The 12,472-nt window shown below is 38.4% G+C and overlaps 1 protein-coding gene across 4 annotated transcripts in view; it reads left to right on the top strand.

Annotated features, from left to right (window-relative positions):
* Nucleotides 1-4,187: 4,187 nt before the first annotated feature.
* The window catches only part of st3gal3a (ST3 beta-galactoside alpha-2,3-sialyltransferase 3a), a 55,282-nt gene continuing 46,997 nt past the window's right edge, over nucleotides 4,188-12,472 (top strand). Inside the window, exon 1 of one of the 4 annotated variants that reach the window (XM_044360557.1) lies at nucleotides 4,188-4,325. The gene's annotated coding sequence lies outside the window, so the exon portion shown is untranslated. The other 3 variants (XM_044360558.1, XM_044360556.1, XM_044360559.1) reach the window with 3 other exon arrangements.

Below are 12,472 nucleotides of genomic sequence, written 5' to 3' on the forward strand. Positions count from 1 at the left end.
AAATAAAGTAAAACAGGATTAAATAGTGATTAATTAACCAAAATTTACATTTTTCATTTAGCAGACGCTTTTATCCAAAGCGACGTACATATGAGACTGATACAACACAAGCAGGGATCTAGTCAGATCCCACATGTTTGTATGTATGCAGACTTCGATGAACATGTTGGTGCAGATACTGATACTGATGTGAATGTGTTCAAATTATGATTGGTAGACAGGCAAGAAAAACACGTTGGATGGATTCAGGTTTGAAAGAAGCTGGTATTTGTGATTTTGTGGAATTTCCACCAGGCTGTCAGAGTTGCAGCTATTGTTACTGTTTTAAATCATGGATGTCTTTTGATAGTCTGGCTGAGAAATGATATATCTCAAATCTGAATGTCTTAACAAACTGTTTATTCTATATCTAACCATGTGTTATCTGATTGATTGGGGTGGATCCATTTGTATATATATTGTATTATATATTGATTTTCCAGAGAATAATGATACAAATCTTGTTTTTGGTTTTTGCAGAGTGGTCAGTTTAATTCTTGGTGTCTTGTTATTCCAGTAGAATTTGGAGATGATTGAGTCAAGAGATTTGAACCGGGTGAGGGTGAGTTGGGTTGGAATCATTCAAAATAGATCATTTGTATTGTCATTTTCACAGTGGCTATTCTGCCCAAAAAAGGGAGTGGTAGTTCATCCAGCAGTAGAGGATCATCTATTGTTTTGAGTAGTGGAGTGAGGTTGAGTCTGAACAACTCTGACAGCCTGGGTGAAACATTAAACCTACATACGTAATGAAACCCATGTATAAGGGGATAGGTGGTGTATGATCTGCCACATCTTAGCTGTTACTATGTAATGGAAGGATAGAAGATTTGTTCCAGTTAATGGAGTAGTCAGAGATATTGGAGTGTGATTCAATAAGCTTAATTGTTTCTTGTAGTGATGAATGAGGGTTTTGTATGAACAGCAGTATATCATCCTCATATAAACTGATCTTATGCTGCGTTTTGGGTCTTTGGATTCCTTTTATGTAGATGTTCTGATGAACGGCTGCTGCTAAAGGTTCAATATGGTGAAAATGGTGAATAGAGAGGGAGAGAGTGGGCATCCTTGCGGTGAGGTTTGTCCATTGGTGATGGCAGTGGCTGAAGGAGTGGTGTACAAAATCTTGACCCAGTTAATACATGATTCCACAAAAGCTAAATCTTTCTAATATAGTGAAAAGAAATTTCCAGTTCACTCTGTCAAAAGCTTTTTCTGCGTCTAAGGTGGCTATGATGGTTCCTGCTTGTTGTCATGATGTATAGTGCATTAAGTTAAACAGTTAGGAGGAGTGAAATTGTGGCTGTGTTCATGCTTGTTGGAAATCTTGAATTTTGTTTTATTTCAGTTATCAATTTGTTGAAGAGCAGAGCTAGAATGAACTAGAAGTGTTAATAGAACTCAGCAGGGAAGCCATTGGGTCCTGGTGCTTTGTTATTTGGCATAAGATTGAGGGCAGTGAGAAGTTCATCTTGTGTTATTGGTTAATTAAGTATGTTGGTTTTTTCTTTATTAAGCTATGGTAAGTCAATGCTGTAGAGAAATTAGTTGATGTCCTCTTGACTTCAGTCTTTTTCTAATGAATAGAGACTGGTGTAAAAACTTCTGAAAATGTTATTTATCTCTTCAGGTGAGTTTGTGGGCTTCTCCGCTGAGTCCTTAAAGAGGTACTTCACACTGGTGTTAATATTGACATTGACACCAAATTTATGAAAAAGGTTGAAAATGGCTCAACCTGTCATCTGCTGTTAAAAATCAGCCCTGAAAAGGCTGGGCCAATGCTGACGTAGAGTCAACCGTTTTGAAGCTCTCTACGACATAAAATTTATATAAATGGTATGATAACGCCCACCTCCTGCTTCGCTGAATCTGGCGTTTAGGCAGTGAACAGGTTCAGCTGACAGGTCCACTGCTGGAGCAATTCTGCTTGCAGTGGAGCAGAGCTGCGATTGGACAGGTTCAGTAACGGCTCCAAGTACACTGCGATTTAATATTTTAAAACAAGATTTTACCAGCTGATAACTGCAGGAACCAACAGCCCGAGAGTTAAAGAGCCACAGGACGAAATGCAAAATGACTTCTGGCTTGTTTATATTGCTGTTGCACTGTTTGTCTTCCTCTTATTATTATTTATGTATATGTTGCTGAGCAACTCATGCCCTCCTGCCTCATACTGCCCTGATCACAAAGTCAATGCGTGAATATGAATGGTGAACCAGTGAGAGAAATATGTATTCTCTAGCAGCTGGGTGTTGTAATCGCAAACTATCGCCAAGACAAAAATCACTCATGAATTGTTTAATTGTTTCTGTGGATTACTAGTTATGTTTATTGCTTGAAATATTAGTTTCCGTCAAGTGATGGGTCAGTAACTGTGTTGAAGTCGCCTCCTGTTATGAATGGGCAATTGGAAATGTTTGAGATGGAGGGAAAAAATTATGAAAAAAGGATGGGTCATCGGTGTTTGGGTCATAAACATACAAACACAAACATACACAAAATCACAACACAAATGAATACACATTTATAAATATGTGTCAGGTAGGTGAAGTGGAGTAGGTGGACCCAAACACAAGAGACAGCAGGCAGGCAGGATACGATGCAGAATATTTCATGAATAGATTCAAAAGCCACAGGAGACACTGAGACACAGGAACATGGGAACACTGACCATATCTACAGGAACAAACACAGGACACATAACGCAGAACAAACACGGTACAAATGCAGACGACTCGACAAAGACTGAACTGAAAACTGGACTATAAATACAAAGGGTGTGATTACAAACTAAACACCAGTGAGGGAAACGAGACACAGGTGAAACACATGAGGGAATCAAACACAGGAAGTAAAAGTGAAAAGACACAAGGAGAAAATATTTCAAAATAAAACAGGAACTAAAGTAAACAGACAACAGGTGACACAACACACGGGCAGACTGGGAGCAGATAAACTGGGGAAGACACCAGGAGCAGGTCTGGGCTAACCAGGGAGCACATAAACACAGGAGGAATAAAGGAATACACAAGAGAAACACAGAAAAAACCAAAACCAGGTAACATAAATGCAACACTGAAAACTCAAGAGAACAAAATACACAGAGTCCAAAAACAACAGATAAAGTCCAGGCAGGACGTGACAATATGTTGAATCTTTTATTATTCTACTTATAATAATAATCATTTTTTTATTATCCTACTTATATTAGTTATCACATTGACAGTGTGATCTTTGTTTTTTCTTTAATTTTTGTATTGAATTATGTAATATCTATATCAGTTGACATGTAATCATTTACTCTTGATTTTTTTTTTTTTTTGTTGAGATTGTAATTCTTGGAAAATACTCATCATTACTATCAGGAGTTGTGTCACTAGGTGTTATTACCACGTTGCATATCAGACATGGGTTGTGTTGGTTTTGAAGTCAATGTATGCACCATCTTTGTTACAGTTTTTTTGTTTTTTTCCTTTTGCACCTGTGAGTTCAGCTGTCTGTGAGTTCATTTCGGGTCACTTGAACTTTGGTGAACTCTGTAGGTTTGTGCCGGGTGACTTGAACTTAGGTAAACTCTTTGCACCTGCAGGTGCAGCTGTGTGCGAGCTCATGTTAGGTGACATGACCTCTTGAGGAACTATGAAACTGGTTTTGTCTGGCTAGGTTAGACGTGTGCCGTGTCACATGCAGCATGTTGTAGTTTTGCAATATATAAACAGCGCTTCCTGTTGTCTGCGGGCTCTCTTTTTGAAGCCACACACCACAGAGGAGTTTTCTGTTACTAAAAAGCTTCAGAGCAGAGATAGTGATATAGTGATAGACTTCAATTTTTTATGCATTTTCGCAATTTTTTGTAAAACTGGTGAAAGTTGGCTGAGCAGAAAATCGGTGCCTGGTGGTAACTTTAGAACACCAAAGATCGAGAGTTTGTAAACGGTCAATGTCAGCCAGTTACCAAATTTAGAATTTAACAATAGATAGACAGATAGATTCTGAGAGACTAAATTGAAAAGTCCAAAATTTCTTAATAAAACCCATTCTGGCTAAATAGGCCTGGAAAAGAAAGGCATGTGAAAACCAAACCAGTTTATTTTTCTTCTGTTTTCCTTTTTAAAAAAAAAAAAAAATATATATATATATTGACTTTTTTATAATATTTGAACTGATTGAATAAAAACTACATAAAATCTTAAAAGCTCCAATGTGATACTTTTTTTTTTTCTGAGAGAACACAAAGCAACCAAGGCCGGAGACTCTCCTAGAAGGACACCCCTTGGCCCCGACAGGTAAGCCCCAGCGCATCAACACCACGGCAACACCACTGACTGCTAGCCTCATGCACACACCTCACACTATAGGATAGGGAGTTTGTGTAAAAGGACCCCTCCCCGGGCCGACCCGGGTGGTCATGTCTGGTGAATCCTTATAGCTGTTAGGATTCAAGTAGGTTTAGGGGAACAAAATCCCTTCGGAGTTCCTGAGATGGAGCGACCAGGGCAGGTTTGTGGGCTCACCAGGAACCCACGTTAGGCCAAGTGGCTAGAATCATATAAGAGGGCCCTCCTCCGCCCCTCTCCCCTTCCTGCATTTGCATGACCTCAGTGCTCTTAAGCTGTCTCAAGTCAGGGACGAGACCAGAGAGCGAGGGCGACCACGTAGGGGCCCACGGTAGTGACCGGACACAGGACAGAGAAACTGGCTGCATTATTTCCCTGAGGGCTAAGGGCCCGCCAGCATAGTCCGCCAATCTGTGAGCTCTACAGGCAGCAGATTAATGAATATGCAGTCGCCACCAGGAAGTCTCAGTTTGACGCTTCTGAGGGTAGCCTGGTTTAAAAGGAAGAAGGTCCTTCATATCTTTGCTATCTGCTACTGGTGCATTCATTTTTACTGGAGAATGTGTCTAAGCTAACGTTACTAGTACATATAAACAAGCTAATTAGCATAGATTAACATCGTTTTGTCGTGTAGGCATAGATGAAATGGGTTAAAGGATATAGGACACTTGGGGAGTTGGTAACACAATTTGGAGAAAAGTGAGATGGTCAAAACACCTGATATTCCCTAAATGGTTGTACAAATAAACAAGTGTTTCAAGTCAATCTACTGTCATCAGGCTGCTGGTTTATTTCATTTGTACATCACAAAGTGCTAAACATTAAAGCAATCAAATAAAAATGTACAGGCAAATAAAAAAGTAAAGTAGCAATTAAACACTGGTGCCATGGGTTTGAGAATTCTCACCCACCCTGGAGATGTCCATTTTGTCCACAGCAATTGTCTTAACATTACTATTAAAAATTAAATCTCAATTGAAATGTAATGTTTGCAGTAGTCATACAGTGTAGTAAAATTAACTGAAATTTAGGCAGTAGTGTTCAAGGGAGAACAGCAGGGACCACCCAAAAAAAATTCAGCACACACTCTGACTGCAGCCCCAGATGGTCTGGGCTCAGCCTCAGACCTTGTCAACTCCTAGAAACGCCCCTGGTCGAAACGTTATCATGAAACTTTTGTGGCTTCCAGTGTGTGCAGGCGTTAACTTACCTTTTTTCATTGATGCTGGTTTCTGTTAGCCTTGCACTTACGTGATGTGCGTATAATTACTCTTCTTCAACAAATTCTTAAAATAACGTTACCATAGAACACTCAACCAACTGTGTACAATTCCGGAGGAGATAAGCGACAAATATGGGACTTTTAAATGGGAGTTTGGCGTGACGCTCTCTCCGTAGAGAGGCAGACGTATCGGGTACCCCCACTGAGCAGGCTGCCTGGAGCCTGTACGGAGGGGAGGGGGACACCGACTCTGCCCCTCCAAATATACACATAAAATACAGAGCTAATTATGACTGTTGGTGTGTTTTCACGTAACGCTATTGTTGACCAATGCATATCAGAAGCTTGCTGGCCAACGCGCAGGAAGGAAGTACCGACGACAGAATTGAGGTCAACTTGAAAATTAACGGTATCCGTCCGGTAAGAGTCTGGCTTGCTTGCTTGCTAACATAGCCAGCTAGTCGTGCTCTATGGCTCCTTGTTATATTAAATTTAGCCACTTTTGTTGATATTCCCGTTGTCACGTTCCTGTCATCTGTAAATTAGAGGGACAGCTTTCCATCTGCTACCTCCAGCCCGAGGAGCAGCGGTGGTTATTAAGGTAGCTAGTGTAACGTTAGCTAATGTGCTATCATTACTGTGGCCACCACCAATAAAAACATAGTTGTGAGCTAGCTGCGACCTTCAGTAATCACTGTGCTTTATTTTGGCGTTGCCGTCCTCATTTTCACTGTTTCTCTAAAGCTACATTCACTGTTAAACGTTTTTAGTGCAGAAATCTCCTCACCCAATAAGTTCAGTTTAAATAAAATTAAGCCTAATGGTGAACCCTATTCGCTCCTAAAACCAAATTGTGGACGTACTCACCGTTTCAGTCCTCGCTCTAACTTTATTTCACCATGTCTGTATAATATCAAAAGTCCCGAGAACAGTACAGGTACATGCTGAACTAGCATGAAAACTGGTTGCAGAAACACCACCTCATGTGGAGGCAAACTGGCCACCATAAAAGTTCAGGGCAGCTATATGGACAGGTCCAGTGTTATTCCTGGGTTTAGTTTGAAAAACCGGCATACATTAACTTGACCTGACCTCTCTCAAGTCATCTGAGGTCAGGCGTCCCCACCACATTATGCTTTACTCACAGGGGCTAGCTCTTCTTTTAGAGGGGCCATGTAATTGAACTCTGAAACAAGTGCTAATTTTAGGTGACACAGGAATCACTTCTTCACAGTTCATCTAAAGGAATACAGAATGTACAGTTGGACAGCGTTTCATTTTACCAACAAAGTTAACTTCACATTTCTAACACCTTTCTGTCGTGGTGTAAACAAACCACATCAATTGGTAAACGTTTAGACAACAGATAGATGTTCACACTAAAAATAAGCAATTCACACACATCAGCTGCAGACAGCTCTTCTTAGCATAATAAGAAACATAGGCGTCTGTAGGCAGCGCACTAAAACACAACAACTTCAGTGTCCAGGCAAACAACCTAGAGTAAATAATATAATGTCCTTTCTGTGTTCTTGTTAAGACAGACAGCAGCAGAGAAACATACAGCATCAGGAAGGACACTGGCAAGCAGAGAGAAACAGAGAAGGTGTACATGTCCATTCTCCTGTTTTTCATGGAAATGAAGTATCCATGTCATATTTAATGTCCCACTGAATGTGTCGCTGTGATGGTCATCTTGTTTATTTGTTGACAAACAAACAAGATGACTAGTAACCAGTGTTACTAAAACACCAGAGCTGATATCATTAGCAACACTGAACAAGCTAGCTTTCCCGGTTCTTTCATTTCAATAATGTGGTTAATTTTCTACTGTTTGTTGTGAGGCCAGAGTATAACTGGCTTCACACTTCATTCACAGTTTCCTTAATTTACAATTTGACAGTGAAATGCCAGTGTCCTAATCTGACTGTTTGATATTGAACAATTTTTTAATCAAATAACTGTAAATCACTTTACAAATCTTGGTTGTTTTCCTTCTGTAAGGGTGCCCTATCGTGTTTGACCACACACACTGGCTGCCTTATCAGCAGTTACAACCTAGAGGTCTGTTATAGTTTGACTCAAGCTATGATGAACAGGAACGATATGGCCATGACAACATAAAGTGTCTGTTATTTGATAAACAAAATCATATACCCTTTTCCACTACATGATGACAGCTGTTTTGCATAGTGAGCAGGGCTGGGTATTGGTGTGTGCGTGAGGCTAGCAGTCAGTGGTGTTGTGGTGGTGTGGATGCAGTCTTTAAGGTATTGACCGAAATAACCCTGTACCCAGTAGTAGGGGTCTAATGGTACATGTATTCGTCCCAAACCGTCAACCAAACTGTGTCAGTAATAGTTATGGCTAACGAGCCATTGTTGGATGTTTACTTTTTTGCAAAATAAAAGACCAAAATGTCATTTTCTACCCTTCCTTTTTTTTCCTGCTATACTGAAATCAGACCGAACCGTGACCCCAAAACCAAGGTACATACAGAAGTGTGGATTTTGTGTGCCATTTCACTCCTACCAAGTAGTATCAAAATTTCTCCAGTCAAACGATAGACTGCATTTGATCCTTTTTGTACCCAGATCTAGAAAAAAATGACTATTTGTATGGTTTTGTTCGCAGCCAATCACAGCAAGCGTTTGTCGATTCAATGCGACGTGTGATTGGCCCACTACCACAGACAACAACCACAACCCGTACAGTCTGTGGTGATATACCTCATTGTGCAGTTTTGTACAATTATTTAATAAATATTTCAAAAATTTGACCGCTTTCAAAATGTATTTGTGTAAAAATCATTTGGATGAGGAGGAGAGTTGGCATTTTACGCAGCTGAATGCTTCCAGTCACATGATGAGTATTGAATGAAGTAGAAAAAAAAAGGTATTGGATGAAGTCCTCTATTGATATCGGTATCACTTTGAGGGTATGGAGGGGATTTCTTACAGAAAGGTTCAGTTGTGAATGAACGTTTCAGTTGTGAAGGAGTTCTGTAGGAGTTTTGTATCTATTTGTAAGTTTAAATGCAGTGTTGTCTTGCTTACTGGCAAATGCAGTGAGATATATTATTGTTTGTTTTTCTGATGATACATTTTGCTCCCCCAGTTTTTTTTATTCCCAACATACATTTTTGTGGATTACAGTAGGGGAAATAACATATGAACCAGTTAAATTGAACTTTTCTTAACATTGATTGACTTATTCCAAATGGAAGAGTTGCTTAATATGATTACATTGATATTTTTGAGTTAGGGCCTCTGCATGGCAGTATAGTTTGAGTTCCAAGGTTCATGGTCCACCAACTAGCTTTTTCTGCAGCTTACAACCAAACTGAACCATCTTTGTCTGTGAGTGGAGTTTGCTGAGTTGTCATGGAGATAGCTCAGGTGTCATCATCAGACTGTGAGATGCAGTTGAAAGTGTAAGCTAGGAAATGGACTTAAAGAATTTTTTGTCAAACTACAGTTTCAATGCATTTGGGCTGCAAATACTTAGTGAACAAGATTGCTTGGCTTAGTCTAATATTTAGTATTATTGTTTAAAGACTCTCCATATAATCATACTGTGACACATTTCTCTTAGTTTGGCTTATAGGTCTCTTGTCTTAAATAAATCAATTAAAACAAGCAGAATTCTCCAAAAATCTTTCACGTTCTGTATTGTGTTTTGAAACAAAAATGATAAGATGGAGTTGGTTTAAGTCACTGTCAGTGGGAAACAAACTGTGAAACTGTACATAGACTCTTAACATGTAGGCCTACAGATGAGAGTGCAGTGTAATAGTAAAAAACAATATTCTCAGTAGATGGCATGTAAATCACTGCAACTTGGGAATCAAAAAAATTCTGGACTGGCCCCACAATACAAGAAGGTAACTCTTGTAAGCTCTTGCTTCTACATGTTCAGACAAATATTTTCAAAGTTGGGTGGTAAAAAAACATAAGAAAACAAAGAAGTTTGTCAAATGGAAATCAACTCATGAATACAGCGATAATTTAATTGATGATGAATCTCTTTATAATTTTGTTTGAAGTAAGTGCTTTTCTATTATTACTTTTTAGTCAGTTTCAGGACAAAGGATTGAAGGTGCTGTCTGTCACTTTCCTTTGCAGAAGTAGACATTAGGCCATCATCAAAGTCATTGTGCTTTACCATGATAAAAATGAAATGTGTTCCTTGCCTCAGTTATTCGGAGAGGCAGGGAGTCTGACCCAACAACTTGAAATTACCTTCTTGTATTTTCCGCAAACATTGTTGAGAGACTGTTCTGCCTTTGGTTGTGATGATTCATGACCACACTGTCTTCATCTGTGCTCCCTGCCATTGTTAGTTCAGAGTGACTGTGAATGAATAGTTAGAAACAGGAAAGTCAGTCAGGGAAGTGGTGAACAATAGGATTATAATACAAAACAGCGCTGCCACAAAGTAGAAGAGCTCCAGGGTTACAGGACCAAACCACTAGTTTTCTCACATTTACTACACTTTACCTGTACTTACTATCACAACTGATCATTATGCAAATGCTGCTGTGTTTTAGAAATGACAAATTTGACTCTGCTGATTATTTTCTTGATTAGTTGTTTATCGCTTTGCCTATAAATATTAGAAAATAGTGAGAATTGCTCATTATAATATCCCAGAGCAGAAAGTGTCATTTTTAAATTACTTGTTTTAATTGACCATCAATCTGAAACCCAAACATATTCAGTTTATTATCATATACAATAAAGAAAAATAACAGGTCAGTGTATTACCAACACATTTTGTACAATCAATGCTAAACATGTATGATAATTAAGACCCTGATGGATATTGGATTTTTGGGATTGATACCAATATTAGGGAAAAATCTGATATTGATATATTGTGTGTGTGTGTATATATATATATATATATATATATATATATATATATATATATATATATATATATATATATATATATATATATATATATATATATATATATATATATATATATATATATATACATATATACATATATACGTGTGTGTGTGTGTATATGTGTATATATGTATATGTATATATATGTATATATATATATATATACACACACACACATAGCGCATTTTTTGATGATGAGCCCTCAAATATCAAACACTTGTGCCAAAGATATGTAATGGAGGCAGGATATTTCACAGTTTAACGATAAACTTTATTAAATAAAAAAACATAAATAGAACTATTATTATTAGAATTATTCAAGATATATATATATATATATATATATATATATATATACACACACACACACACAGTGTTTCCCCTATAATATTACAAGTCTGGCGGGCTGCCAGGCCAACGAGTACCTCCGCCAGGCCAAGAGAAATATTTTTTTAAATGCCAAAAATAACACCAAATATCCATTCATTCAGAAATCAATAGCATTCGGGAGCCTCTGAGCAGCGCTGTTTCGAAACATGAGTCAACGTCTGTGTCATTGCCTGGGAAACTGCAGGTAGCGTAACTCCTTTTAAGGAATAGGGCAGTATGTAAGCGAGTGAGTGGTTAAGCGAGAGAGCGAGCATCAGAAAAGTGACGGTGAATGTGAGCAGAGCAGAGGAAAAGTTTAACAGTAAGACCGTATTCAGACCAAATCAGGTGGTGCAGCGTTCAGCTGCAGGGTCGAGTGGAGGTGTGTGGGGTTGTGGGCTTGTTTATTTGTTTATTTTAAAAAAAAAAAAAAATCAGTGCATATATATATATATATATATATATACTGTATATCTGATATATCTGGGATTGGCCAATATCGGCCAATAATATGGGGGCTAGAATTATTATTCTCATTTTTGTTTATTTTCCTTTCCATTTTGGTAGCAGAATGATGTGCAGCAGCACTGTTCCTTTCTGTAAGTGAAGTCCTGGAACATAGTCATATCACAGTACACTGTCACATTGATCATTAATCTCACATGTCAAAAAAAAAATAGAAAAATCAAAAATCTAATAGCCAGTCATTTTTGGCATTTTTTGTGAGTAAATGTAAAGATTTTTTTCTTCTCTCCCAAAACTAGTTTTAATAGGCAGTTCAAAGTTCAAATTTGTGGAGTACGTGAAGTGTGAAAAAACAGTTATGTGAAATCATTCTGATTGGAAAAACCACTTCCCTAATCAGATGTTACTGTAGCTTGTCAGTGCAGTGCACCTTTATGGCTGACTCTCAGGTGTCTGATGTTGAAACGGATGTCTTCCATGGGCCAGGATTTTGGACACAGTTTTGGAAAACCTGTTTTGGCCGACCCATGCTAGTTGACATCAGTGTATGTGATATGCTATTGTGTGTAGCTTTGTATTTTGTATAATGTGTTCTGTGTGTTTTTAGTTTTGTACTGTTTGTTATTGTGCTGTTATATGTTTTAACTGTAAGGGACTGCAGATGAAAATTAGTTTGAAGCTAAATCTGGTACAGTGCATCATTTATGTTAAAAACTGTACACTGTCCTGATAAATAAATACAATAAAATAAGCCATTTTCACATATAAACTTTTCTGGAGTTTCCCTTTCACACATGTAGCACACAGCAGGAGATTGTCCATGTCAGACGTGTTCTCACCTGCTGGAAATACTCTGTTTGGTTTAGGTGAGGGGTGCAGGAGGAAGGACATGATTCAAAAAGTACACTGTCGTTGTCGTTTGTGTTTTTATGCTTTTCATCAGAAATAAAACAACTTTTATTTAATGAGAATTCGCAGCAAGTCCTCTCTCCCATTAGTGCTAGCTTTGCAGTGGAGTGTTCAGGCCCAGTCACAACAGTGCAGCTTAGCTGACCTGCTGTGTTTAACCAGTGCCAGCCGCATGTGTAAAATAGTGGCTGCGGATGAGAGAGGAGTTCACCGCT

Source organism: Thunnus albacares, chromosome 9, assembly GCF_914725855.1.
Source record: "Thunnus albacares chromosome 9, fThuAlb1.1, whole genome shotgun sequence".
In the NCBI taxonomy this organism is placed as follows: domain Eukaryota; kingdom Metazoa; phylum Chordata; class Actinopteri; order Scombriformes; family Scombridae; genus Thunnus; species Thunnus albacares.